Below are 12,824 nucleotides of genomic sequence, written 5' to 3'. Positions count from 1 at the left end.
TCTATGAGAGAATGTCCAAACTTCTTGATGAACGGAAAACAAAAACAGGGTGAAATTCACACAGTACTCGAAACTTCACAATAACAAAATTACGTCGAATTACAGTAGTGACAATTTCTGAGTAAAGGTTTAAATAGGTCTAGTTTCAAGTTCACTGTTTCTCCTGTAGAGGAGTTTTTTAGGCGCAAGATTTAAATGCGCAGCGTTGGGGTGTACCTCCCGGTACAATTATTATTATTATTATTATTATTATTATTATTATTATTATTATTATTATTATTATTATTATTATTATTATTATTATTATTATTATTATTATTATTATTATTATTATTATTATTATTATTATTATTATTATTATTATTATTATTATTATTATTATTATTTGCTAGTTGCTTTACGTCGCACTGACACAGATAGGTCTTATGGCGACGATGGGACAGGAAAGGGCTAGGAGTGGGAAGGAAGCGGCCGTGGCCTTAATTAAGGCACTACGTCTGTACCAGGAACGGTATCCCGACAGGCGACACCCGGCTGTTACGACATTCCGCCGTGTTGAAAGACGCCTAAGGACAACAGGCGTGATTTCCAACCAGCCACCAGTCCGCGATAGCCCGTTACATCGGGTGAAACTGATTAGTGGCCGCCTCTGTGGTGTAGTGGTTAGTGTGAATACCTGCCACCCCTGGAGGTCCGGGTTCCCGGATCTGCCACAAAATTTGAAAAGTGGTACGAGGGCTGGAACGGGGTCCACGCAGCCTCGGAAGGTCAACTGAGTAGAGGGGTTTTTGATTCCCTCCTCAGCCATCCTCAGAGTGGTTTTTCATGGTTTCACACTTCCCCTCAAGGCAAATGCCGGGATGGTACCTAACTTAAGGCCACGGCTGCTTCCTTCCCTCTTCATTGTCTTTGCTTTACCATCTTCCCATCCTCACACAACGCCCCTGTTCAGAATAGCAGGTGAGGCCATCTGGGCGAGGTACTGGTCTTCCTCCCAGTTGTATCCCCCGACCCAATGTCTCACGCTCCAGGATACTGTCCTTAAGGCGGTAGAGGTTGGACCCCTCACTGAGCCAGAGGGAAAAAGAAAAGAATAGTGGTACAGGTCACTGATAGGCCTAGTAATTACGACGGCGTTAGACATATTTAATAAAAAATTCATTCTTAACATGTCCTTCTCCTCCTTCGCGCTTTGAGAAATTGGAACATGGAATGAAGCATGCTCTCATCCTCGACCGTGCCTCTTGCTCTCATGCGGAGCGGTACGCATGGGAAGGTCACCAAGTTGTAGTGCTCGCCACCAGATAGAGGCCTGCACGGCCGACACCAAATATGAGTGTACACAAAGTGACACTAGATACTGCTCATGAAGTGGGCGAACTGGTTGCGGCGCAAGGAAGCAGCATTCACCAAACTGTAAGCAATCATTCAATTACTATCTACTGTACTTCAAATTACAGAAAGCTTTCCTTAGTGTCTGTTAGTCTACATGAACAATAATAGGAAATATTTGGTGTGGCCACTGCCCTTTGTCAGGCTGACCCTCCGACGAGGGTGGGCAGCTGCACAGGGAAATGCGAGTTAATGTGGTGGGGGATAGTGTTGTGTGTGAGTTGCAGGAATGTTGGGGAAGGCACAAATACCCAGTCCGAGTAAAGGAAATTAACATTCTTGTTATTCCTGGTCTTTATCCCAATTTATTGGGAAGGTCCCGGGTTCGATTTCCGGTCGGGCCGGGGATTTTAATCACGTACAGTTAATTCGTCTGGCTCCGGGACTAGGTGTTTGTGTTTGTCCCAACACATTCATATTCATACAACACGCTACACTACCAACCACCACAGAAACAAGCAATAGTGATTACATCCCTCCATATAGGGTTGGCGTTAGGAAGGGCATTCGGCCGTAGAGCAGGGTCAAATCCACTTGTTCGACACAGTTCGCACCCGCGATCGCACAGATGTAGGAAAGTTGGTATAATAATAATAATAATAATAATAATAATAATAATAATAATAATAATAATAATAATAATAATAATAATAATAATAATAATAATAATGTTAATGGTTTTACATACTAGTAACTACATGCACGGTTTACGGAGACGCCAAGGTACCGGGAGTTTATCCCTTTAGGAGTTTGTTTCCCTGCCAAAAAATCTACGGTCCTTATGTGGAGGGATGTGTACACTATTGCGCGAGTTCCTGAGCTGATCACTAGTGTGGTGTGTTGTCTGTAGATGAAGAAAAGTGTATTAAGACGAACACAAATCCTCAGTGCCTGAGCCAGGGTAATTAACCATACGCAGTTAAAATCCTCGGCTTGACCGGGAATCGAACCCAGAAACCTCTGAAACAAAGACCAGTAGTCTAGTCTAACCTTCCTGCCAAGGAGCCAGGCAGCCAAGGGAATTAACCCTTTGACTCAATTATATTGATTCCGCAGAGTACCGAAATCGGGACTTCGAAGATCGAAGGCCAGGACGCTGACCACTAAGCCGTGGAGCCGGACATGAAAATATGAACAGGCGCACTTTTGAATGGGGAAGCGGGCGTAAAGACAGCCTCGCATTCTGAGATGATTTCCTGAATACTACTACTACTACTACTACTTTGAATAATAATAATAATAATAATAATAATAATAATAATAATAATAATAATAATAATAATAATAATAATAATAATAATAATAATAATAATAATAACCTCCCCTGCGAACCATGTGACCTTGCAGCGGTGGGGAGGCTTGCGTGTCCCAATGAAGCACATAGCCGAGCCGCAGGGTGCAACCATATCTGATGGGTATCTGTTGAGAGATCAGACTAAGGAATGGTTCATCGAAAGGGGGGAAGCAGCCTTTCGGAAGTTGCAAGGGCGGCAGTCTAGATAATAGACTGATATGGCCTTGTAATAATACTCAACATGGCTTAGTTGTTTTGATACTGCTACACGGCTGAAAGCAACGGGAAATTACAGCCGTAACTAACTCCCGAAGATATGCAGCTCTCTCTGTATGAATGATGTACTGATGATGGCTTCCTCCCGGGTAAAATATTCCGGAGGTAAACTAGTCCCCCATTCGGATCTCCGGGTGGGGACTACACGAGAGGGGGCGATCATCAGGAAGATGGATACTGACATTCTGCGAGTCGGAGCGTGGAATGTTAGAAGTTTGAATCGTTGTGGTAGATTAGAGAATCTGAAAAGGGAGATGGATAGACTAAAGTTAGATGTAGTTTATGTAAGTGAAGTACGTTGGCAGGAAGAACAGGTGTTTTGGTCAGGCGACTACCGAATTTTCAACACAAAATCAAACAGGGGAAATGCAGGAGTTGGTTTAATAATGAATAAGAAAATAGGGCAGCGGGTAAGCTACTACGACCAGCATAGTGAAAGAATTATTGTCTTCAAGATAGACACCAAACCAATGCCCACAAAATAGTGCAGGTCTATATGCCTACTAGTTCAGCGGATGATGAGGAAATCGAAAGAATATATGAAGAGATAGAAGATTTAATACAATATATAAAAGGTGACGATAATCTAATTGTGATGGAAGACTGGAATCCAGTGGTAGGCCGAGGAAGAGAAGGTAATACAGTAGGAGAATTCGGATTGGGACAAAGGTACGAAAGAGGAAGTCGGCTGGTTGAATTCTACACTGATCATAATTTAGTCCTTGCCAATACTTGGTTCAAACACCACAAACGACGGCTGTATACGTGGACAAGGCCTGGAGACACTGGAAGGTATCAAATAGACTTTATTATGATTAGGCAGAGATTCAGAAACCAGGTGTTGAATTGCAAAACTTTCCTAGGATCAGACGTGGACTCTGACCACAACTTGTTGGTCATGAAATGCCATCTGAAGTTGAAATTGAAGAAAGGTAAGAATGCAAAAAGATGGGATCTAGATAAGTTGAAAGAAAAGAGTGTGAGGGATTGTTTCAAGAAACATGTTGCACAAGGGCAATAGAGGAAGAATGGATAGTCATGAAAAATGAAGTCAGTTGGGCTGATGAAGAAATGTTAGCAAGGAAGAAAAGATCAAATAAGAATCAGTGGATAACTCAGGAGATACTAGACCTGATTGATGAACGACGAAAATACAAGAATGCTAGAAATGAAGAGGGCAGAAAAAAATACAGGCGATTAAAGAATCAAGTGGATAGAAAGTGTATTTTTAAGGTAGCTAAGGAAGAATGGCTGAAGGAAAAGGGCAAGGATGTCGAAGGTTGTATGGTCCTAGGAAAGGTAGATGCTGCATACAGGAAAATCAAGGAAACCTTTGGAGAAAGGAAATCTAGGTGTATGAATATTAAGAGCTCAGATGGAAAGCCACTTCTAGGGAAAGAAGACAAAGCAGAAATATAGCAGGAACATATCCAACAGTTGTATCAAGGTAAAAATGTATATAATTTGGTTCTGGAACAAGCAGGGGCTGTTGATGCTGATGAAATGGGAGACCCAATTTTGAGGTCAGAGTTTGACAGAGCTGTGGGTGACCTAAATAGGAACAAGGCACCTGGAATTGATGACATTCCCTCTGAATTACTGACTGCCTTAGCAGAAACCAGCATTGCAAAGTTATTCCATTTAGTGTGTAAGGTGTATCAGACAGGAGTAGTTCCATCCGATTTTCGGCAGAATGTTGTTATACCTATCCCCAAGAAAGCTGGTGCTGACAGGTGTGAAAACTACCGCACCATTAGTTTAATATCTCATGCTTGCAAAATTTTAACACGTATTATTTACAGAAGAATGGAAAAACAAGTTGAAGCTGAGTTGGGAGAAGATCAATTTGGCTTCAGAAGAAATGTAGGAACACGTGAAGCAATCCTGACTTTACGTCTGATCTTAGAGGATCGAATCAAGAAGGACAAGCCCACGTACATGGCATTCGTAGATCTAGAAAAGGCATTCGATAATGTTGATTGCACCAAGCTATTTTTCTGAAGGTGATTGGGATCAGATAGTGAGAACGAAGAATTATCTACAATCTGTATAAAAATCAGTCTGCAGTGATAAGAATCGAGGGCTTTGAAAAAGAAGCAGCAATCCAGAAAGGAGTGAGGCAGGCTGCAGTTTGTGCCCCCTCCTTTTCAACGTTTACATAGAACAGGCAGTAAAGGAAATCAAAGAGGAATTTGGAAAGGGAATCACAATCCAAGGAGAGGAAATCAAAACCTTGAAATTTGCCAATGATATTGTTATTTTATCTGAGACTGCAGAAGATCTCGTGAAGCTGCTGAATGGTGTGGACGAAGTCTTGGGTAAGGAGTACGAGATGAAAATAAATAAGTCGAAAACAAAAGTAATGGAGTGCAGTCGAACGAGGGCAGGTGATGCAGGAAATATTGAATTAGGAAATGAAGTCTTAAAGGAAGTAGATGGATATTGTTACTTGGGTAGTAAAATAACTAACGATGGCAGAAGTAAGGAGGACATAAAATGCTCACTTCAAACATTGATATAGGAATTAGAAAGATGTTTTTGAAGACCTTCGTGTGGAGCGTGGCTTTGTATGGAAGTGAAACTGGACGATAACTAGCTCAGAAAGAAAGAGAATAGAAGCTTTTGAAATGTGGTGTTACAGAGGAATGCTGAAGGTGAGATGGATAGATCGAATCACGAGTGAAGAGATACTGAATCGAATAGGTGACGGGAGATCGATTTGGCTAAATTTGACGAGAAGAAGAGATATAATTATAGGACACATCTTAAGACACCCAGGGCTTGTTCACTTCGTTTTTGAAGGAAGCGTAGGTGCTAAGACCGGTAGGGGTAGACCAAGGTATGAATATGACACGCAGATTAGAGCAGCTGTAGGATGCAAGAGTTACGTAGAAATGAAAAGGTTAGCACAGGCTAGGGTGGCATGGGGGGCTGCATCAAACCAGTCTATGGACTGATGGCTCAAACAACGACAATGATAATGGTGATACAGTAATAACGCTTCCGGCGTTTTAACGTTGCAGAAACACATCGGCAAGGAAGCTTTAATTACGGTACAGCCTCAGTTTTTACCTCTTGTGAAGATAGGAACCCACGGAAAACCATCGTTAAGGCTGTCGACGGTGGAATTCGAACCCACCGTCTCCCGAATGTAAGCTTACAGCTACGCGACCCTTACTACCACGAGTATTATTATTATGATTGTGGTGATGGTGGTTTAACGTCCCTTCAACTCAGACTAGTTTTCTTGCGACGATGAGATAGGAAGTGTCTAAGACTGGAAAAGAAGGAACTTTGGACACCAACATTTGCCTGCTGCGTAAATGAGGCACCTCAGAAAATTCACCTCAGAGCTACCGATAGTGGGGTTCGAATCCACCATCTCCCGAACCACGCAGCCAATTCACCAGATTTATAAGTAATAGTAGTACTCTACTTAGGCCCAAACTTCCCTTAGATTTTGTCGGAAAGTGTTCGTACGCTGGCTTAACTGATGTCTTCGCTTGGTAAAGAACTTCCTCTTCTCTCTTTATGTTAAACGACCCTTACACGATCAATAATATTGTCAATATCATACTGTATTGTCAATATTATTGATCGTGCAAGGTGAAAAAAAAAAGAGTATTGACGGCAGATATTGGAGTTATAAAATGAAATGGCGTATGGCTTTTAGTGCCGGGAGATCCCAGGACGGGTTCGGCTCGTCAGGTGCAGGTCTTTTGATTTGACTCCCGTAGGCGACCTGCGCGTCGTGATGAGGATGAAATGATGATGAAGACAATACATACAAACAGCCTCCGTGCCAGAGAAATTAACCAATGATGGTTAAAATACCCGACCCTGCCGGGAATCAAATCTGGGACCCCTGTGACCAAAGGCCAGCACGCTAACCATTTAGCCATGAAAGATATTGGAGTGATATTAATGAAATCCAGATTTTCTGATCTCGGAGCGTCATTATTTAAAAGCGGAGGGGATATTGTCAATGTTATTGATCGTCTAGTGGCGGACGTTAATAATATTGTCAATACTCAGTTGTTACCGCGCTTTCGTAGGGAACGGAAGTGATATTTGTGCGGTGTATTATGGATTACACGAGTGACCTTGAGAAAATATCTGAAGACTTCGAAGCGATAAACGAGTTAGGTGGAAGAAATAATGTATGTGACGAAGGGACTGAACACCCGGAAGACGAAGCCCTTCGGACCTTTATTGAGGAATTTGAAATGTCTACTGAACTGTGGAATTGTTCAAAACGTAAACACAGTAATAAAACAGCTAGGATTGCTGCTCTTGACCGCATCATCCCCTTTCAGCTGGTATGCAATTTATTTGTGTGTTCGATCATCCCTCCAACACCTTCTCGCCAAACTCCTCAAAATAAAAAAAGCTAGAACGTAAGGTCCAACTGCTAAACAAAATTAGCTTCTACAAAAGACATGTTCATATTTGGAAAACTCGGTGAACCCTGACAACAACATACCGACTATCGCAAAAGCTTGGGGAGAAAAACTGCTCACTTTGGATGGAGAGCAGAGACAGTTTGCCGAGAAAGTAATAAATGACGTGCTTTTTGAAGCAACTCGCCATCGCAACTCCATAAAAATTAATGAAGTACGTCTAAGCTCTCAAAGTACCACACAACAAGTAGTGGCAGCACTTCATCCTTCTCCACATTTAATTATTTTTCTCCTATTCACAGTGATAACCCATTAATCAATAACAACCTACATTAGGATTTATCAGTGGTGACTTTTTTCAACACCTTCGCAGATTGAGGATTTTGAAATTTGATTGTTTTTGATTGCCTTATTTCTTGTTTTATTTCTGTTTAATCAATACATAATTACTATCATCTTTTGCTTTAAATTATTCAAAATGCGTTTCCCTACTTCTACTGTCATGCTAACAACTTTATTATAGGTAGTGAAGAGGTTGTGTGTAATGACAGACTAATATACTTTTTTTTTTTTTTTTTTTTTTGCAAGTTGCTTTATTTTGCACCGACAAAGATAGTTCTTATGGCGACGATGGGACAGGAAAGGGCTGGGAGTTGGAAGGAAGCGCCCGTGGCGTTAATTAAGGTACATCCCCAGCATTTGCCTGGTGTGAAAATGGAAAACCACGGAAAACAATCTTCAGGGCTGCCGACAATGGGGTTCGAACCCACTATCTCCCGAATATTGGATACTGGCCGCACTTCAGCGACTGCAGCTATTGAGCTCGGTAACTTATATACTTAGGTAAGTAGCATGGTATCTGGAAAATATATTTAAAACACCTACTTTCATGTAGTCTCGTAGGACATGAACAAGAGTTTCACACATTTCAATTATAGCTTCGCTGATAGTTGCAAGCGACAGGATGACAGAGAACTTCAAACCTTCAATATTTCTTCCCGTAGCTAAGTACCTCAGGGTTAAGCCTAATCTTTCATTAAGAGGGATGAATTCCCTCATGTTTCTGTTCTGTCTTCTCGAGAGTGATTCTACCATCTGTAACAATTTTATGAATGTCCTTTCTTTCATTCTGAATTAATTGTGAAAATCTACCGCATCTGTCAACCTGATTTCCCTCAGCAGCTTCAAACGAGAATATTCTTCACGTTTTTTCAACCACTCTTTCAACCACTCGACGAATACTTCCGATAGCCATAATTATGGCTACACATCCTTTTTTTGATCGACCCTGTTTACAAAAAAAAAAAAAAAGGCCACAAAAATTCACTTGAAAACACAATTTTACTAGTCCGAATGTTTGAAACAAACGTACTGAGCACATTTATTGATACACTTATTGACAATAATATTGACCGTGTAGAGCATGGCGATATTGACGGTGATATTGACAGGATTGAGTGACTGTATTGAAAATACTGATATTGTCAATAATATTGATCGTGTAAGGGCCGCTTTAGTACGTAAAGACTGTTTACAAGGATAGTGTTCAGGTAGGGGGAGATAACTAATACTAACGCAGCATTGAAATTTATATGCGATAACAGAGATGTTTACAATAAGATAAAAAAGTTGAAAACTAGAAAAGCAGATGGAATTGATAAGATTTCTGGGAAATACTCGTACTAAATACAATAGGTTAGGATATAGTACTATATCTGTTTTGATTACTGTTTGTATGAAGGAGCTATAACAAATGAACGGACAGTTGCTTTTTTTTTTTTTTTTTTTTGCTAGTTGTTTTACGTCGCACCGACACAGATACGTCTTATGCCGACGATGGGACAGGAAAGGGCTAGGAGGGGGAAGGAAGCGGCCATGGCCTTACATAGGCACAGCCCCAGCATTTGCCTAGTGTCAAAATGGGAAACCATGAAAAACCATTTCAGGGCTGCCGACAGTGGGGTTCGAACCTACTATCTCCCGAATACTGGATACTGGTCGCACTTAAGCGACTGCAGCTATCGAGCTCGGTAAACGGGCAGTTGCTATAGTAGCTCCTGTGTATAAAGGGATGGTTGATAAACATAAAGCCGATAACTACAGGCCAGTCAGCTTGACATGTGCTACTTGTAATCTTTAGGAAAGGATTCTTCCTATTATTTTATTAGACATGTTTGTGAAATTACTAACTGGTTTTAAAAAGTTCAGGTTTACGAAAATTTATTCCAATGCAATTCAACTTTTAGGATTCCAGAAGGATATAACGGATATTTTAGATTCAAGAGGTCAGATGAACTGCATCGCAGTTAGCCTATCTACGGCTTTTGATTGAGTAGATCATGGGAGGCTGTTACAAAAATTAGCGCAATTGGATTAGAGAGAAGAGTGATTAAATGGGTGGTTATGTCAATCAATTTATACTGATCTGCATTTAGGGCAGTCGCCCAGGTGGCAGATTCCCTATCTGTTATTTTCCTAGCATTTTCGTAAACGATTTCACCGACATTGGAAATTTATTGAACATCTCCCTTGGTAAGTTATTCCAATCCCTAACTCCCCTTCCTATAGATGAATATTTGGCCCAATTTGTCCTCTTGTATTCCAACTTTATCTTCATATTGTGATCTTTCCTACTTTTATAAACGCCACTCGAACTTATTTGTCTACTAATGTCATTCCACGCTATTTCTCCGTTGACAGCTCGGAACATACCATTCAGTCGAGCAGCTCGTCTCCTTTCTCCCACTTCTTCCCAGCCCAAACTTTGCAACATTTATGTAACGCTACTCTTTTGCCGGAAATCACCCAGAACAAATCGAGCTGCTTTTCTTTGGATTTTTTCCAGTTCTTGAATGAGGTAATCCTGGTGAGGGTCCCATACACTGGAACCATACTCTAGTTGGGGTCTTCCCAGAGACTTATATGCCCTCTCCTTTACATACTTACTACAACCCCTAAACACCCTCATAACCATGTGCAGAGATCTGTATCCTTTATTTACAATCCCATTTATGTGATTACCCCAATGAAGATCTTTCCTTATATCAACACCCAGCTACTTACAATGATCCCCAAAGGAACGTTCACCCCAATAACGCAGTAATTAAAACTGAGAGGACTTTTCCTATTTGTGAAACTCACAACATGAATTTTAACCCCGTTTATCATCATACTATTGGCTACTGTCCATCGCACAACATTATCGAGGACATTTTGCAGTTGCTCACAATCTTGTAACTTATTTATTACTCTATAGAGAATAACATCATCCGCAAAAACCCTTACCTCTGATTCCACTCCTTTAATTCAGAGAAATAGAGTAGGTGAAGCATTATCTGATACTGCAATCATTAAGAGGGAAATTACTCAGGGCAGTATTATTGGACCCTTACGTTTTCTTCTTCTTCTTAATCTGTTTACCCTCCAGGGTTGGCTGTTTCGTCGGACTCAGCGAGGGATCCTACCTCTACCGCCTCAAGGGCAGTGTCCTGGAGCTTCATACTCTGGGTCGGGGGTACTGGGGAGGATGACCAGTACCTCGCCCAGGCGGCCTCACCTGCTATGCTGAACAGGGGCCTTGCGGGGGAATGGGAAGATTGGAAGGGATAGACAAGGAAGAGGGAAGGAAGCGGTGTGGCCTTAGGTTAGGTACCATCCCGGCATTCGCCTGGAGGAGAAGTGGGAAACCACGGAAAACCACTTCGAGGATGGCTGAGGTGGGAATCGAACCCGCCTCTACTCAGTTCCCCTCCCGAGGCTGAGTGGACCCCGTTCCAGCCCTCGTACCACTTTTCAAATTTCGTGGCAGAGCCGGGAATCGAACTCGGACCTCCGGGGGTGGCAGCTAATCACACTAACCACTACACCACAGAGGCGGACTACGTTTTCTTATGATTTAAATGATAAGAGGTTGCGTTTTTTATTTTTTTTACAAGTTGCCTTACGTCGCACCCGCACCAACACAGTTAGGTCTTATGGCGGCGCTGGGGCAAGAAAGGGCTAGGAGTGGGAAGGAAGCGGCCGTGGCCTTAATTAAGGTACGGCTCCAAAATTTGTCTGGTGTAAAAATGGGAAACCACGGAAAACCACCTTCGGGGCTGCCGACAGTGGAGTTCGAACCCGCTATCTCCCGAATGCTGGATAATGGCCGCACTTAAGTGACTGCAGCTATCGATCTCGGTCTTACGTGTAAAGTACTGGAATCATACAGTAGATAATGATTTTTGCGGATGATGTTATGCTATATATATAGTAGAAAATAAGATACAAGATTGTGAGCGACTGTAAAAGACTTTGACAAAGTTGTGAGATGTACAGCAGGCAATGCTTTGATGAATGGGAAGAAAAGTCAGATTTGAGGGTTTTTTGGCTAGTTGCTTTACGCTGCACCGACACAGATAGGTCTTATGGCGACGATGGGATAGGAAAGGCCTTGGAGTTGGAAGGAAGCGGCCGTAGCCTTAATTAAGGTGTGAAAATGGGAAACAACGGAAAACCCTCTTCAGGGCTGTCGACAGTGGGATTCGAACCCACTATCTCCCGGATGCAAGCTCACAGCCGCATGCCCCTGACCGCACGGCCAACTCGCCCGGTAGTAGATTGTGAGTTTCACAATGAGGAAGACTCCTCTCAAATTTAATTTATTACTAAGTTGATGGGGTGAAAGTTCGTCATGGGGATCATTGTAAGTAGGCTACCTAGGTGTGTTAATATAAGGAAAGAACTTCATTGAAGTAATCACATAAACGGGATTGTAAATAAAGGTTACAGCTCTCTCATGTGTTAATGAAGGAATTTAGGGGTTGTAGTAAGAATGTAAATGACAGGGTATATAAGTATTTAGTAAGACCACAACTGGAGTATGGTTCCAGTGTATGGGACTCAAACCAGGATTACTTTATTCAAGAACTGGAAACAATCCAAAGAATAGCAGCTCGATTTGTTCTGGGTGATTTCCGACGAAAAGAGTAAAGTTACGAAAATGTTGCAAAGTTTAGGCTGGGAAGACTTGGGATAAAGGAGACGAGCTTCTCGGCTAAGTGGTATACTCCAAGCTGTCAGTAAAGAGATGGCGTGGAATGCCATTAGTAGACGAATGAGTCTGAGTGGTGTTTTTAAAAGTAGGAAGGATCACAATATGAAGAAAATGTTGGAATTCAAGAGGACAAATTGGGGCAGTTATTCATTATAGGAAGAGGAGTTAGAGATTGAAATAATCTACCCAGGGAGGTGTTCGGTAAATGTCCATATTCTTTGAAATTATTATTAAAACGTTTAGGTAAACAGGGGGTAGAGGATCTGCCATCTGGGTGACTGCCCTAAATGCAGATCAGTGGTGACTGATTGATCCCACTTACAGATATTGTTTCTGTATGTGATCCTGGCATGTATAGTATCCTGTGTACTGACAGACTATTTTAGATGTTATCTGATACTGTCAATGTGTCTGATTTATCCATAGT

The 12,824-nt window shown here is 41.8% G+C and overlaps 1 protein-coding gene across 1 annotated transcript in view; it reads left to right on the top strand.

Moving 5' to 3' along the window:
• The first annotated feature begins 1,301 nt into the window (after window positions 1–1,301).
• LOC136884963 (methyl farnesoate epoxidase) overlaps window positions 1,302–12,824 on the top strand; it is a 157,962-nt gene continuing 146,439 nt past the window's right edge. The window contains exon 1 of the mRNA XM_067157312.2: window positions 1,302–1,416. The gene's annotated coding sequence lies outside the window, so the exon portion shown is untranslated. The remainder of the gene's footprint in view (window positions 1,417–12,824) is intronic.

Source organism: Anabrus simplex, chromosome 1, assembly GCF_040414725.1.
Source record: "Anabrus simplex isolate iqAnaSimp1 chromosome 1, ASM4041472v1, whole genome shotgun sequence".
Lineage (NCBI taxonomy): Eukaryota > Metazoa > Arthropoda > Insecta > Orthoptera > Tettigoniidae > Anabrus > Anabrus simplex.
Note: the sequence above shows the minus strand (reverse complement) of the source record. Positions and strands in the feature narration are given on the sequence as shown.